We start from the raw sequence: 16,924 nt of genomic DNA on the forward strand, positions 1-16,924 counted from the left end.
ATATAAGTTCCAGTTTGAACACAGAATCTTTAAACAGGTTTCAAAAAAAGAATTTTAAAAAAATATTGTTTCTTAATTTTTTGTCAATGAAAACCAAATTCCGTTGTTTTAAATTTTTTCTCATTCACACTTTAAAAAACTTTATTTGACAAAGCCCAAAACTTCCCCAAAAAAAAAAGCAAAAATGCCAAACAACAAAAAACTAAATGCCATAGCCAAATTTTTAAAATTTAAAATGAAGGTTTTTCATCCAAAATTTGAATTTTCCCTTAAATTTTTTAAATTATTTCTTTTAATTAAAAAAGCACCCAAAATTTTTTTATATTTGATCAAAAAATTTCTAAAATTTTAAAAGTTAATTTAAAAAATTTTGACAATCAATTTTTTTTAAGGGGTTGTCCGTAGAATATTCTTCTTTTTTAGTATTTGCACTAATAACTTTCAATTAGAAAATTTCCGATTCGCTTAAAAAAAAAAATTTCCTTTCACGGGAAATTTTTTCATTTTTTTAAAAAAAAAAACGCCACCCCTCACATCTTTCCCAATTAAAAATAAACCCTTTATTTTTAATATTTAAAATTTTTCTGAAACCCGGGCCCGGGAACCCTTTGGGGTGAGCAATTTCCCAATTTCCGTTCATGAAAGGGTTTAATCAAATCAACCTCCCAAAAATTTTTTAAAAGGCATTTCTTAAAAGTTTTAAATTTTTTTTTTAAAAATATCCCCAAAATTGGAAAATTTGATTGAATTTTCTCATTTTAAATCCCTACCCGAAAGGTAAACCAAAAGTTTAAGAATCCCTTTTTTTCTGAATTGTTTTAAGCTCGCTTTAAATTTTAAAATTTTTGCTTCTTTATTTTATTTAAACACCCTTTAAAAGAAAACTAGATACTTGTTTTTAAATTTTCCCAAAACCCTTCCCCTTTTTTATCATATGAAAATTTTTCAAAACCTTTCCAATACTTTTATAAAATTTTTCGTTTCACCTTTTTAAACAAATCTGTGAAAAACATAAATGAAACCAAATTTTAAATTTCAAAAAAATTGGGCTCGATCAATAAATTTATTGTCCCATTTTAGATTTTAAATTTTTAAAAACTCTAAATTTTGCCCCCATTAATAATTAAAATTTCCCTTTTTTTCGTTTTGGCGTCCCCAAACCCAAAAAAAGCTGGCTGTGACATTTTTTAAAAATGCCTTGCTTTTAAAATGCTATCAGAAATTTTTTTTTCGACAGAATTAAAAACTAATTTAAAGGTTTTTTAAGGCTGGGAAAACACTTACACTTTCTGGGTGAAGCAAAATACCGGTACAAACCAAACCCCATCCCAAAACTCAAAACCCAATACTAAAATATCAAACGTTTTGCCCCCTTTCGGGGGTATTTCCCGACCATATTTTTGTATTTCCATTAAAAAGGGAATATATACTTAAGATTGAAATACCGGACAATTCATTTAAGGATAAGCCTGTCAAAGTATGAAATGCATCTAATAGAAAAATGTTCCATACTGCAAAACACGCACGTATAATATCAGCTTAAAGAGTGTAGTTTTATTATTTTATGTACTATGCCCTTCTTCTCCAAACTAATTTTATTCGATTTCAGTAATATTGACTAGGCTTTATTATTAATAAATAAGTGGATTATTTTTTCGAAGTTATAAAACCGTACTATGGTAAACTTCTTATATTGTGCAAATGATCGTTTGTATCTACATATATAACAAAAACCAGTGTTATTTAAAAGCGTAATGATACCTCTTAAATAACGCGCTGTATATGCATATTTCTTTTTATCCGTTGTGTGAAAAGAATATTTGAAGCATATTTAGGTGTATCCAACGAATTTATTCTAATGTAAATTTTCATTGAAAATGAACAACTGACATCTCCATCAGAAATATGCTGATGTTAAACTCAAAACCGCAATCTTGAAATTCATGTTCAAAACAGATAAGAACATAAATATCATTATCTACGTAAACGTGATCAAATAAATCTGATGGTAATATACGAATCATATGCACTGTACGTCGACATTTTCTCATATTGTTTTAAATAAAGCTAATTGTAATTAAAATTAATTAAAAGATTTCACCAAAGTATTTTTTTTTCTGTATCTTTTTTATATTATATTAAATAGATTATTTAAAAGTAAAGTTGCCGAACTGTTTTATCGAAATTACTCTTTTTTCTCATTTTAATAATAACACATTGAGGTAATGCTATATTATAAGTGGCATTCATAAATGACCCAAAAAAGTAAAGAGCGTATTAGTTTTATTGGTATAATGCATGGAAATGTTGTGTGTCGGAAGGTTACATTTCTTTTATCAAGGATAAATTAAGTTCACATCAGGGACATTGACACATCTTTAAGTGCAAAACAACCATTTAAAATTTAAAGAGAATGCAGAAAGATGTAATTAACATCATAGACTATTTTCCTTTTTATAACAATAATGAAGTCTTATTCATCCTTATTAACCATTTAACATAAATGTTTAAAAAAATAAACTCGTTCAAGCAAAAATGGTTTGTACAAAAAACCTTCTAAGGAATAATAAATCAGGCGGAATAACTAAAAAGAAAAAAAAAGGGGAGAAATTTTTTTTTTTAAAAATTGGCTTTTTTTTCCGCTTGTTTAAAAAAAATTCTTTGGAGGGAAAAAAAAAAGGGGAGCCCCAACAATCAGCCAAGCAAAAATGACAGATCCAGTAGAAAATAGAAAAAGAATAGATAATGGTTATTAAAACATAACAGCATACTTAAGCGAATATAGCATTAATTGTGTGTCTTCTAATATTGTTTTTATAGTCAACAATTAGATGCTTAGAAATAAAATTTTAATATCTACTCCTGATACAAATTCGTATTGAGGTGAACTTCTAGCATTCCAATTATACATGTATAGTATTGGAATAATTCAATCGTGCACATGTGAAAAGATACAAAACAATAATTGACCATCTATTATTGGATACGTTCCCTTCGCACATAAGATTGTAGCCAAATTAGATAAGATAACCTCTTACACCTTTTATTCTGTGTAGAGCTATTTAGAGGATATAGTTTTTTCTTCTCTTCGCGTTAAATTCTCATTGATTTGGCCATTGTTTTCATCGCAGTATTTTCTCTTTATAAGAGCGTACACTGTGCAAAGTCTAGTGGCTATGTCTGCTTACCGAACGCACGAATTATCACCTGAAGAACAATTGCCAGTAAACTGTAAACCCAGCTTTCTCTTTACCGTCGTGAGCAAATTCATTTTTAATATACGGTAAATCGGTGCGTTGTAAGTAAAATTGTTTGTAGAATAATTACTGTAGAGATTAAGACCATCATTGGACATGGTCAATTCTCTTGCATCAGCAAAAATCACATGAATAAACTCTGCACCACAAAATGTGATCTTAGTAAAAAAAAAAAATGAAATGGTTCAATAAATGTTGTTTCTAATAAGTATTTAAAGTGCATATATTAAATTTTGAATGATCAAATAACTATTACTTCATGTACATTCATTGTGGTTATTGCATTTTTTGTATTTATTAACTGTCATTAATTTTTTATAAATATTCTCAGTCTTTTTATAGATATAAATTAATTGTCTTTTATCAATTGTTCATGTTTTAGGCTGGTTTAATGTCTGAATTTCTTTTCATTATATTTTATTTTAATATAATATTATTGGATTAAAAACAAACAATATTACCTTCTTAATTCAAACTGAAACGTATTCACCAATAAATGGTCAAAATTTGTATTTCAAAGAGGTTTCTTCCAAATAAAAGGAATGAAGATAAAATAGGAATCTCTAAATGTCTCTGGTGGAACTATGATGTGTTCCTATATGTTTTACATAACTGCTAAGTTTAGTGTTGTTCTCAAAGAAAAGAGAACGGTAAATGCCTTGCCTATGTATGTTTAATAAAAGTCACTTTCTTTAATGCAAAATTATTTTTACGTTCTATTAGTAAAAGCTTACATCACATACATGTTTGATATATTAATCCCCCCCGGCCATCTTCTTGTGTACACACCTTCAAGCTGAAAGTGGTATAGAAGGAAAGATTGCTTTAGAGTCATTGCTCGACTATGTGGTAATAATCCCGATGCCTCTTTATACGAAGAGATATATTCCTCTCCTTTTACATCTGATTAAGGGTATTTAGTCCGCAGCACTAAATGTATTTGAATTAATGACTCAGTATAACATTATAAGCGCTTGACATGTGATAACATTATAACATGCAGAAACTGTGAGACCTCTCAAGGAAAAAGACATTTCATTCTTAAAATTAATTAACCTTCTAATTAGCCATTATTGATAATCAATAAATATTAATGAAGGCAAACAATATACTTCAAAAGGCAATGGCATGTATTGGACAAAAGTGGGAATAGTTATTGCAAATAAGTGTAAATCGTACAGAGATTACACGTCATTTCATAAATATGTGATAATTCGCGATGGTGGATGCCTAGGTAAGCAAGCAGGTAGGAAGGTTGTGATGTAGGTGTGTATGTGTGGACGAGTGGAAGTGTGTCATGTGACATCAATGACTTGATTGAAGGGTGATAAAAGATACAAGTAGTATCTTTTGAAATCCATAACATATTTGGTCAAAGATTTTGTACAGGGTAATATACCGCTAAAGCAGATTATTTCATCCAGCCATTTACCAATACCGGTATTTAACCTTTTTTCAATAAATATTAAGTCAATCAATATGTTACATATTGATTTTTTAATAACAATTGTGAATCTGTTGGAAGTAAATACTCGTTAGTTTTCATAGGGTTAATAATTTAAGAAATCCTTAATTACAAGGCAATAATATTTGATAAGAGTAATTACCTGTGGCATAAGAAATATGTTTTGAGTCAAATGAAAGAAATTAAAGTAATAAATATGGTGTAGCATGTATAAAAACAGATAAAAAATCAGAACAAAAAAGTCCAAATTGAATATTTAAAACAAAATATTAACAAAAAATGTTATTGATAATGAACTAGTAGTTATTTATTAACTTAATTAAATTTATTTTTTAATAACGGTCATAAAGAGTATATCCAATCAAGGAATTAAATTCAGGTAACAATCTTCAGCATCTGGAGGCTTGGTCGCAAGATTCTCTGTGGTTTTTTTTCCCTTGCTGATCTTACTTCATAGTGACTGACATTTTAGTAAGGACCATTGTATTACGTATTATATTATTCGAACATGTCGGAAAAAAAGAGTCGTTTTTCATCCTTTTTATACATAATTTTATGTAGTCGAGTTTATCGTTGATCATATTGCAGATTTAAACAATATCACAATATCGTTCTAAGCCGGGTATGGTGACAATTACTATTGTTTTTTTAAAGATACATACGCCAGCACCAATGCACAACTCTGACATTAATTAATGCATATCGCCAATAACTCTGCACAGTTATTATTTATAGCATTTCTTATCCTTGCCTTTTTTGGTGGATTTAACGAAAATCTGTCGATAAGAAACAAGAGAGAAACATAGCACTTTAAATCTAAATTGTGTACAATTAATGGAAAGAAGATGTAATATCGTATTCTTAAACTTAAACTTCATAATTATCTGCATTTGAGAATATTTTTCATGACTATGTAGTACTTTTAACTCTGACTGTGGGGCACACAATAATATGTTGTAAAACCCTTTCACCTGCGACGTTTATTAAAACTCTATTTTATTCCTCATCATACTTTATGTGTACTCAAATTCGTGAAGTATGAAATGTTTTCACTTCTCAGAAACATGTTTTTTGATTTTAATGGATAAATTTTAAGTCAAAATGAATTTTATTAATAAAAATATCTCATTCATTAATTCCCGTGATTATCAATATGTTTTTAATTGATTGTTCTTTTTATGCATTATTTTTCTTTCTCCATTATTTTCTTTGGTTTCGAAGAATAATGTATTGTATCATATTTAATAACTGATTAATTTAGGTATTTGCCTTACCCAATGTGTGCTCTCTTCGCCCCTACGCTCCCTTCGCAGCTTACTGAATACACTCCCGTAAGAAGTGAGCGATAGTGGAACATTCGACCGTTGCGCAGGAGAGTATCTTCGCCCCGAATGTCTCCAAAGAGATATTCAGACAAATCAATTCCAAGTAATAAAATTGTTGAAATGTGACAGGACGTGAATCATCAATAGACCGTTTATAAGTGAATCAGTTACATCAATTGCAAACTGTTTCAACTGTACTGAATTAGATTAATTGTATGATATCTCCCTTCTGTCTCAGGTTAAGTTTAACAAAGTAGACTTACTTGTCATCTTCACCTTGTCTGTCTTTATTTTTGAGAATAAAAACTACTTTGGGAAACGTGAACTGCTTTTTTGAACATAGATTTTCAGTTAGTTTTTTTATTTATTATATTATAACCTTACATTTTACATTAAAAGAATCATTCTTTTATTTATTTCCCTACATATAATTAGTAAAAACAGTGTTGGCAATAAGTGATAAATATTGATAATCATTACAAAAGCACAGGTAATGAATTGTATAAGATGTCATTACCAAGTAATGAATATATAATTTAAAAAGTGGATCTTAAATTGACATTCTTTCACAAAATGTATAGATATGACGTATTTAATATTATTACCCCTCATTTTTTCGTAATGCTATTTTCCCATAGGCCTCTGGGAGTTATTCTAAGCTTACTGTTAATGCAAGTGTACCACGTGCAAGTGTACCACGTGACTACGAATTTTGTTCTGTTACATAGGTAACAGTATTTTTAACAGTATAAAATCTGGCCACGTGGTCTTTTTTCTAAATAAAATGAAATAAAATGGCCGCCATTTTTTTCTCGGTTCATTCTTATTTTCGACGATAGGGCATCGCCGAAGTAACTATTACTCTGATAAAATTTAGTTCTTTGCTCCCTAGAGTCCCTTTCGCGTATTAAATATCTTTTTGTTGAATAGTCAACAGGAAACATCCGTTTTCAACGGAAGTAATTGTTTTATGTAAATAATTTTGTGTCAAACTTGAACATGCAGACAATTAAAGCATGCAACAAAGGATAATTTAACAATTTTAACCAGTGAAACGTTACAGATAGAGTTGGTGGACAGACATCTGTAGGATATCATCGTTATTTTCAAAATGCACTTTGTCAAAAACCATGCGAAGAATATTCTGGATGCAGAAGGATCAGATTTCACAGATCATAACCTTATAAATGGGTTAGTGTTTTGTTTTCTGAATAAAACACAGCTTATTTTATGTTTATGACTGGTAGATATCATCACTTGCCTAAAGAATAAAAGAAAAACAGCTTCTCAAGTAGGCCTACAGTGCACTTAAAACTTGCAAGGTAAAGACAGTTTAGTTATTGCTTCTCGTGGCTTATTTTTGTTACAGTTAGATTTAGTTGCCAAATTCAGATCATCACAGTATTTGTTCGGGGTAATAAAATAAATAACATGGGTTTGTGGGTAACAGTAAAAATATCATCCCTCGTATAAATACTGTTACCCGAGGCGTACCTCGGCTACGCCTCGGGTAACAGTATTTTCCTCGGGATGATATTTTTACTGTTACCCACAAACCCATGTGTTATTTATATATTGATATTTAAACTGCAAAAGGGGCAATTATTAATGAGTGACGTTATGTTTTGTCATTCACAGCCTTACAAATATCATTTTAGATCCATCAAAGAAATTTTATTTAAAAGCAAAATATAACATTTTTTAAAATATTTTATAGTTATAATTGCAACATTATAAGCCATCAAAAGCGTTACTTTTTGTCCCGATGTTTTAACGTCGCTATCTTTTTACATTGCAATATATTAAATGTACTTATAAAAGTGAATTAATTAAAATTTCTACAAAATTGCATCAAATGACATCAATGACTATATGGTTATTAAGACAAAAATATATACAGTACTGTGTTTTGATTTTATCTAAAAAAGATTAGAATAAGTTTCCTTCATTTCGTTCCAATATTGTATTGACAACAACATTTTCTACCCGTGTCACCAGTGCAGACCAATATTAGCCGGACATATCTCCTGATTATGATCTATACCGTTTTTTGCTATTCAGACTGTATGGTTTTTTTTTTTGCAATATTATTTAAATTTTCTGATTGTATGAAAAACAATATATCTTTTACGATTAAGAGCTGGCAAAGATGAAGCACAATGGAAAATAAAATCAAACCGATGACTGTTGCAAATGTAAAATGAATCATTAAAACGCACAAAACTAGACTTCACTTTAGATTTGGAAAACAAATAGATAAAAAAAACCTTATGCTCGTTTAAGAAATGGTTCCTTTCATTCATTGGGTAACGAGTTAGTGTTGTTGTGTCTTCTTGAGGTCTGCATTCTCTGAATATCGCCTATCTGTATTGATATACGTTTTCATAAAGGTTAAATGGAAGGAGGAGAAGTCTTGTTGTATACAGTATATACTTAAAAGTTGAAAACATATGTAACGCTAGACAATTACAAAGGGAAAACATTGTCAACTTTTTACTGGATTTGTTCCTTTATCAAACATATATCTCTTTTAAGAATCTTATTCATTAAAAACTAATTTATTCCTGCTCATGCTATCAAAAGTGATATGATAAAGGAAGTAAAATGTTCCATTGTTTAGTTTAGTGTTGCACTTATCTTAGAACAATTGATTAAGTATTGAATTAAATTGAAACGATAACGATATCTGAAGACATACATATGTTTTAAGTCAATTATAAGTCTGAAAAAAGCTCTATGCATGTTCTTGTTTACCAACTTTAGTATATATCTAAACATAAAGGTATGTTTACATTTGTATTTTGTATGAAAAAATATCAAATCGATAAAATGGTAAAAATGTACGATTATTAGTTGCACGTTCATATAATTTCGTTGTTTGAACATAGCATTTTAATGATTATGTTAAAAAATAATGATATGTAAAATATTGTTTTCTTATTTGTTAATGAACAACAAACTTTGTTAACAATCTTCTCTCATTCACACAATATTTGTTTCATTTACAAAGCGAAACTTTCTCAAGAAATGCATCATGCAAAAATTAAATGCCATGCAGTTGAAATAAACGAAATGTTTTACATTTCAATTGAAGAATTTCATTGATATTTATAATTTTGTTTCGAGTTAAAATGCATTAAATTTTTTTATATGATTATCAAAATATGCAAAACATGTAACGTCCTTCAGAAATAGATTATTATTAGACATTATTATGCATTTAATTAGGCTGTTATCCGTACAATAATTATATTTTTTGTGTAGTATTGGCACTAATGAATATTTACAAGTGAGCAAAGTTTGCTCCATTCTGCTTCAAATCAAATTTGCTAACGCGCAGTAATTTTTTTTCTTTCTTTGTTAAAAAAACGCAATATGAACAAATCTGCGTATTCCAAATTTTACCAGTTGAATTCTGCTTAAGTTGGTGTTAGTTGGATTGAATGGTACCTTGCAATTACCATTACCGTCGATGAACAGCCTCAATCAAATCGATCCTGCAACATTTCAATTTTGCTGGTTTTGACTTGCTAAAGGGTTGCTGTTTTTTCTCTTCTTTCTTGAAATTTACAATAATATAACATTTTAATAGAATTCTTTTATATTACAAAAGTAATGTTTAAATATATGCTGGAAATTAAATGACTGAATAATTGAGAATATCTGTCTGAAAGGCTCTGAAATTACAGCTATGCTTCATCACAATGCATGTAGTAACATCAATAATATTACTTTGAAAAATGTCGAAATCGTCCAAACATTGGCTAAAACAATATTAGACTGTGTTTTTAATTTGTTTAAGAACAACACTTATTAAAATAACAGAAAACTTATCAGAAAACGCATATCAACAACAGAGTGCCACGTTGTTTTGTGTTTGTTTGCTTGGGGTTTTTTATTCTTTTTTTGTGTTGTTGTTGTTGTTGCATAGTACAACAGCAAAAAGTTACCCAGCTGGACACTGCCACTGCTCAAAAGGCAGTAAATCTAGGATTAGAAATGTAAACAGTTGTTTAAACCAAATGTCAAGTAATGGCTATTGCAAACCACGTTCAGTATATTTGACTTGCGTTCTTTTAAACATACGTCATACGTAGTCTATAGCATTATAAAATTGAATCTTTCTCAATAGGTAGTAAAGAAATATGATAAACAATATACATAGTTTAAGAGTCACTGTGACTGAATCATTGATCGTGATAATTTGAATGGTTCACAAACTTTATTTTTCAAGAAAAACAATAAAAGTGGAACAAACAATCAACACAGGATAAATTTTAAGGTTTATTTAATGATGATAAAGTAGATAAATACAGAACCCCTAAATAAAGTCCAACACGGAAAAAATTGAATATGTTGCAGGCTCGGTTTGATTGAGCCCGATCATGGACGGTACTGGAAAGTGCAAGTTACCGTCCACGCCCCCTAGCACCGGCTTAAGCAGAATTCAACATTTAAACATGAAATAGTAAACTGTTTAATTTATAAAATTCCGCAGATGTGTTCATACGGCGGTTATCATGGAACTTTCAATGTGACACTTCCGTGCCATTCCATGAAAAGCGGCGTATGGTCCCCTAGTAATAAAAAGCGTGTGCCCTAAACGAGAACACAATTAGTCCAGTCAGTGAAGCCAAAAAAATGGGTTAACCTAGAACAAATTGCAAAAGTTTTGTTTTCACATTTTTTATTTACATTAATATGTTGTTAATCATCAGTAAAAAGTTGCAATCATATAATCTTGGCAAAATCGGTAAAAAAGTGGGTCAAGTAAGGGCACTGTTAAAAGCGTAATTCATTGTTATTTTTAACAATCAAGAACAGTATATCTAATTGATATGAAAGCAATACTTTTGGATTTGATTATTTTATACAATATGATATTTTCATAGATATTCTGTTCATTATAATTTATTTTAAGCCAGTTTTATTTTATTTCTTTCATTTTCTACCATTTAAAGAAAAATATATACAAATTAAGTACCCCACCCACTTTTGTAAAAAGGTATTTTTTTTACTTTTTAAAAGTTTATGAAAAATAGTAGTATTGACCATGTAAAATGAATGGTTTAATATCCAACAAATTTTTAATACAAAAAAAACACCAAGAAGCAATGTCATTATGTGCACTTCTTTTAAATAATAACAGTAACTTTGTGCAGACTATGTATTCTTTTCAACACAATGAATTCCTAAACCTACTATCACTTTAAAACAAAACAGTTTAGAAATATTTGCATGAAAAAAATTATAAAAATACAATTTCAAATATAACTACATTATTTTGATAGACATTATGGTCATTATAATTCCTTTTTATGCTAGCAGAATTTGTTTCCTTTGATTTAAAGAAACTATTGAAAAAAAAATTACCCCACCCACTGTTGTAAAAAAGAAAAAAAAATCCAATTTTTTAAATTCAAGAAACATATACAATCTGTTATTAAGTATGTAAAATTAAAGTTTGGTGTAAAAACAAAAGCATAAAAAGAAATGTCATTTGTTGCACATATTCATAGTAATTAATACATTCAACACATGATAATTCTCCAACCTATTATGATATACCAATAAAAGCAAATATGACATGAAAAATTCAAAAATTTGATGTGATTGGATAATTTCCAATAAGTTTAAATTGACATTTATTCTATCAAAATTTATCGAATTCAAAAAACGATAAATTGAAGAGTATAAATAAACATCAAAAAGCATACAAAGTAATTAAATTAAGTGCACTGATTCTCAGTAATAATAATATGTGTGTTGCATTCTGCATAATATTTTCAACACATAATACTACAATGTAGTATATAATTCAACCTACTTTTATATTAAAACAAATCAATTCACAAACATTGGCATAAAGAATTCATAAATTGCCTAACATAACAACATTTATCTTTAATGGTATTATGCTTATACTATCATTTTCAATAAACAACATGCATTTATAATTTTTGTATTGTTAAAAGTCTTCAAAATCAAGGGTTGACATTGTTAAAGAGTTTGAGCATGAAATACCCCTGCATTCCCCACAGCCTGCTGAACATTCGAGCCCATGCTTTCGGCACGAACAGCGCTTAGAGTCACATTGACCTTTACAGTTACATCGAATAACCATGAGAAGGAAACCAGGCGCTGGTGGTAAACTGGTTTTCACAGGAAGGAACATGTCATTTTCTAACTCCCAGCCCCATTCTAAAGGATTGAGTCCGTCATTTCCTATCCACATCTGTGTTTGAAGATAAACTCTCAAACTATGGTTTGCGGCTTCAGCAGATGTTGGTGGCAAAGAACTGACTTGGACAACAGATGTTGAGTTTGCAACTTTATTCGAAAACTTCTGAAACCTAAGCTTGTCAAGTGTGGGTTCTTTTTTTCCATCAAACAGAAGGGATAAAACAATCTCGCCAGACTGAAGAACAGATGACCTTGAATTTGCTTTCAAAAATCTCTCAGCTTCTAGTCTAAGAGTCTTACTACAAGTGAAAAGTTCAGTGCAGAAGGCTTTTCCAATACCATACACTCTTGAATTTGTATCACAGCCAGTCATGGCATGAATAAGTGGAAGCAAATTACAAATGTCGGAACCTAAACCATTTTTGTTTTTTGAATATGCCATACTTTGTTACTTTTCTGCATTTTCCCACTTTTCATAGCCACGGTTTTCATCGTGCCTGTCACATGGTACAGAAGTAAAACTAGAAGATCTGTATCTTCGCCAACAACCATAGTTGGCTGATTTACTGCCAACTGCAAAGCAGTTTTCACAATTGTAAAATCGGCATCAGCTGTACATTGGAGACATCTTAAGCCTTTACTTGACAGATATTGTGCAAGAAGTGATATGAAAGTTTGTTTGTTTTCTGGATTTTTCAAGAATGTTTCCTTTTTCCCTCTTAAAGACGTAGATAGAGAAAATAATATCTTTGGGCCAATTATTCCTTTTGTTCTACGGATATGAGAAACGTCTTTAGTTGTGGGTCCACAGTCATAACCGTCGAATACAACTACAAGTGAATTATACCGAGACTGAATGTAGTCGAAATACTGTTCAAATATTGTTACAAACGAAACGTCTTTTTTCCAGGTCACTGTTTGTAGAAGTGATCCTCCATCAATCACGTGTACCAAATCTTGACAGGAATCTAGCTCTATCTTTAATCCACAAGTACCTGTTTTCCAAATAGCATCAGCTAATGAGGACTTCTGAGCTTCTCTTCAATAATCCTGACCCATCAAACAAAGAAAGATGGAACTCCACACAATTCAAACTTAAATATATCTTCAACGTTGTCCAACATGTCGACTGGCTACAGTAGTAAGCCTGCTGGAAGAGCAATTGTGGGTCTATTTCAATAGAATCTCCGGTTACCTTCACCGAGTTTTTTTTCATTCAGTGTGACAATTTGTTTTGATTTTCTGTACTTATATTCATGTAAAGCCTGTCCAGCCATTTCGTCTACCAAACCAACTCCAATCTTTTCCGCCATATCAGCGTTTACTTTTTCATCTGCAGTTACACCAGTAAAAATGTTCTGTAAATATTCAGATTGGGCTTCGAATGGACTGTGGTCAGTCAAAAAGATAAAAAACATTTTACATCTTTATCATCCCTAACTATTCTTGATTTACCCTCATCCTTATGCTGTTCACTTGTTGTGTAATTCTTCCCGGTATATTGCTGCATAACAACATTCATTTCAGTAGTTGCTGGCATTGAAAGTAACCAAAGTGCTCTTTGTCCTTCTGTCATTCCTCTGCCTCTTGTCAATCCTCCTGATGTTTTCAGAGACCTCATGAGTACCTGTTCTATTGCAAGGTCTGTTGAAATTCCAGCCCAATATCTGTCACTTCGTCTTACAACATGATTTCCGTCCAGAAATTGCCTGTACACATCAGGGTGTGTGTTTTCTAAAGCAAGCATGTTCTGCAAATATATGTAGGCAGATTTCAAATACAATGAATGTCCAGAAGCTGCAAAGTAGGGAAGCATTTTCCTAAGCGCTGCAAGATGTCCAGTCCAACTTCCAGTTCTCTCAGCTCGTATAAACTGCTGCAGAATTGAAATCATTTTCATATACTGGATCCATAATGCAGGTGTTCTATATTGCTTCAAGTTGTCTTTTACTTTTGAAATATTGTCAAAGAGTAAATTAAGGTTTGTGTCATTGCAGATATCCTCTTTGTTTAAAATGCCATCTTTCAAACTATTATACATTGACTGTAAGTTCTGAAGTATATCATTATTTTCAACAAGTCCTTCATTTTCAGAGCTTATTTCCAGAGCATTTTCTGTTACAAGTTTGGATACAATATCAACTTCAATTGTTTTCTCCAACAATATTGTTTGGAGAGCTGTGTCTACCAAAAAATGTCCCCTTACTGCTCTTGCAACTGCTTTCCCTGTCAGCATATGAACAACAGCATTTGGTGACTACACTGTTTCTAGGAGATCGTTCAATCCGGAACCACCCATGACGTGACCAATGGTGCTCAAAAAGCTCATTTCCGTGTGAAAGGCACCTAACCGCAAAACTATTTTCTTCAAATAACTATCCGAATCTTGAAGATTGATGATATTTGTTGCTTTCATGAACAAAGGCTGATCAAAAGTTAAAATTGGTGTCACATTAAATTTTCTGGATAAATCACACACATAGTGCATGGTTGACAGAATACATGATGGATCAGTTGGACTCATGTCTATCATTGGAAGAAATGATATACTGGATTTGCCAGGGTGGTTAACATGAGTTTTGTCATAAAGGTGCATGAACCCAGACCAAGATGGACGTAAGTTATTGATTGGCCAAAGAGTTTTTGCAAAGTGGTCAAAATTGTCTCTTTCGTCTGGTAATGAATCAGGAATGTTTTTGAAATGAACAGGAATTGTATCCATAGATGACGGTTGAACAAAATATTTTATAGTTATTTTAGCTAGACTCTGTAACTCCTCGAGGCTCACATTTCTTCTGACAACTTCAATATCAACATTGTACTCTGGTGAAGTAGATGCAATCATTCCCATACCATGGAAAGTTCCATGACCATCTAATGTTCTGATGTTATGATCAACATTGTCGGCAATAAATTGTGTAAAATGCCCAGGAAAAAATGTTGGAACATACTCATGAACAGCAGCAGCAGCAGCACTTGATTCATACTTTTGTGTTTCCCAATATGATACACAAAATCCAAGAGAATTTAATACCTCTATAAGATATTTTGAGCCAAAGTGGTGATGCATTTGTACAGCAAGGCCGAGTTGCAACGGTGCTATAACGCCTCTCGGTCGACATGCTTGGATGATGGCTTGACCAATTGATCCCAGCTTAACGTCATCACCTGGAAATAGATCCCTCAGGAGATTTTTAAGACTTTCTGGAATATAATTGAGATTATCTACAACAGAACCTATAGATGAAAATGATGGGTATATCTCCTTTGATGAATCAATTAAGTCAATGTTAGCACGAATAAGTTTTGTAGCTGTTTTTACAATGCTTCTCTTCTTTTCTTCTTCACTCTGATTGAGATCTTTTTCATAAAATCATGTATAATGGAGGCTGTGGTTTCTCTCAAACTAAATATATCTCCTTTACCATCCTTTGAAAGAACTGTTATAGAGCTTCCAAAGTGTTCAAGAATCTTTTTCTTTAAATATTTACTTGAGTATGCATTTTCACCACACATTTCATGCATTTTCTCTACAAGATGCTTAAGTGGTACTGGATTTTTATCACTTGCCTTGATATAATTTATGAGATCATTAAATGCTTCTGTCACGTCAGGATCTTCTGGTCTACCAACACTATTTTTCCTCAAGCCATTAACATCATTATACATTTTTGGTAATTGCTTTCCTGTTCTAAAATTTACGTTACACGTCTGATGATATCGTGCTTCTGCTGCTGGAAGGTCGAGTGCCTGTGATAAAACCCCAAGAACATTATCAGACCATTCATCACCCCTTTCTGTACATTTATTTTTAATACTTTTCTGAAATTCTAAGCTTCTTCTTATTATTATTATTATTATTATTATTATTATTATTATTGGTGGTGTTATTATTATTATTATTATTTGTGTTATTGATGATGATGATGATGATTATATCTAATGGATAATGTTGTTGTTATTATATTATTATTATTATCTTTTTTTATTATTCTAGATAACTTGCTGGCTAATTAAAGTAATGCTTTCTCGCTAATTCCCAGTGAATGTGTATATATATAAAATTATATGATATATTTTGACATAAAGGGATGTTGGGTTTTATCGTTTTTCTCTGCTTTATATTGTAGAAATATAGTTCTATTATTAATACCCGCTGTATCTTTTTGATCCATATCTATTTGTTAATTACTTTACATTCACGTTTTTGCGCAATTTTGTCACGTTGACGTTGGCGTCCTTACGGACGTGACGTCATATATTTTGTACGTTATTCTGATGAAGACAACAGTCGAAACTAGTAAAGATTTTAAAAAAATATGTGTTGTTTTGGTGTATTTTAACTAAGCTTCTTACGGGAAATACATCTTTACCTCTTTTACGATGGTCATACTTTGCTATTTGATTACAAAACAAGCAGTTACTTTTAAAGTCAAATGTCTTAATAGAACGTAGAATTTTCACACTTTCATAAGTAACAGTTTTACTTGGAGTTAAGATATTTCTTTGATGAATGAAATTTCTTCTGCAGTTAACATGGACAACTTGGCCCGGCTCTGTTTCAACAGACGATCCTAATTGTTTGCTTACTTTGTTAACACTATCACTACCTTTAACAGTCAGGGAAACATTTGGTAAATCTTTTAGTTATAGCTTTGCAGATTACACATTCAGATTCAGGCTCCATCTAAAAA

The sequence above is a fragment of the Ruditapes philippinarum genome, unplaced genomic scaffold, assembly GCF_026571515.1.
Source record: "Ruditapes philippinarum isolate M1 unplaced genomic scaffold, ASM2657151v2 ctg2503_1_1_1_1, whole genome shotgun sequence".
In the NCBI taxonomy this organism is placed as follows: domain Eukaryota; kingdom Metazoa; phylum Mollusca; class Bivalvia; order Venerida; family Veneridae; genus Ruditapes; species Ruditapes philippinarum.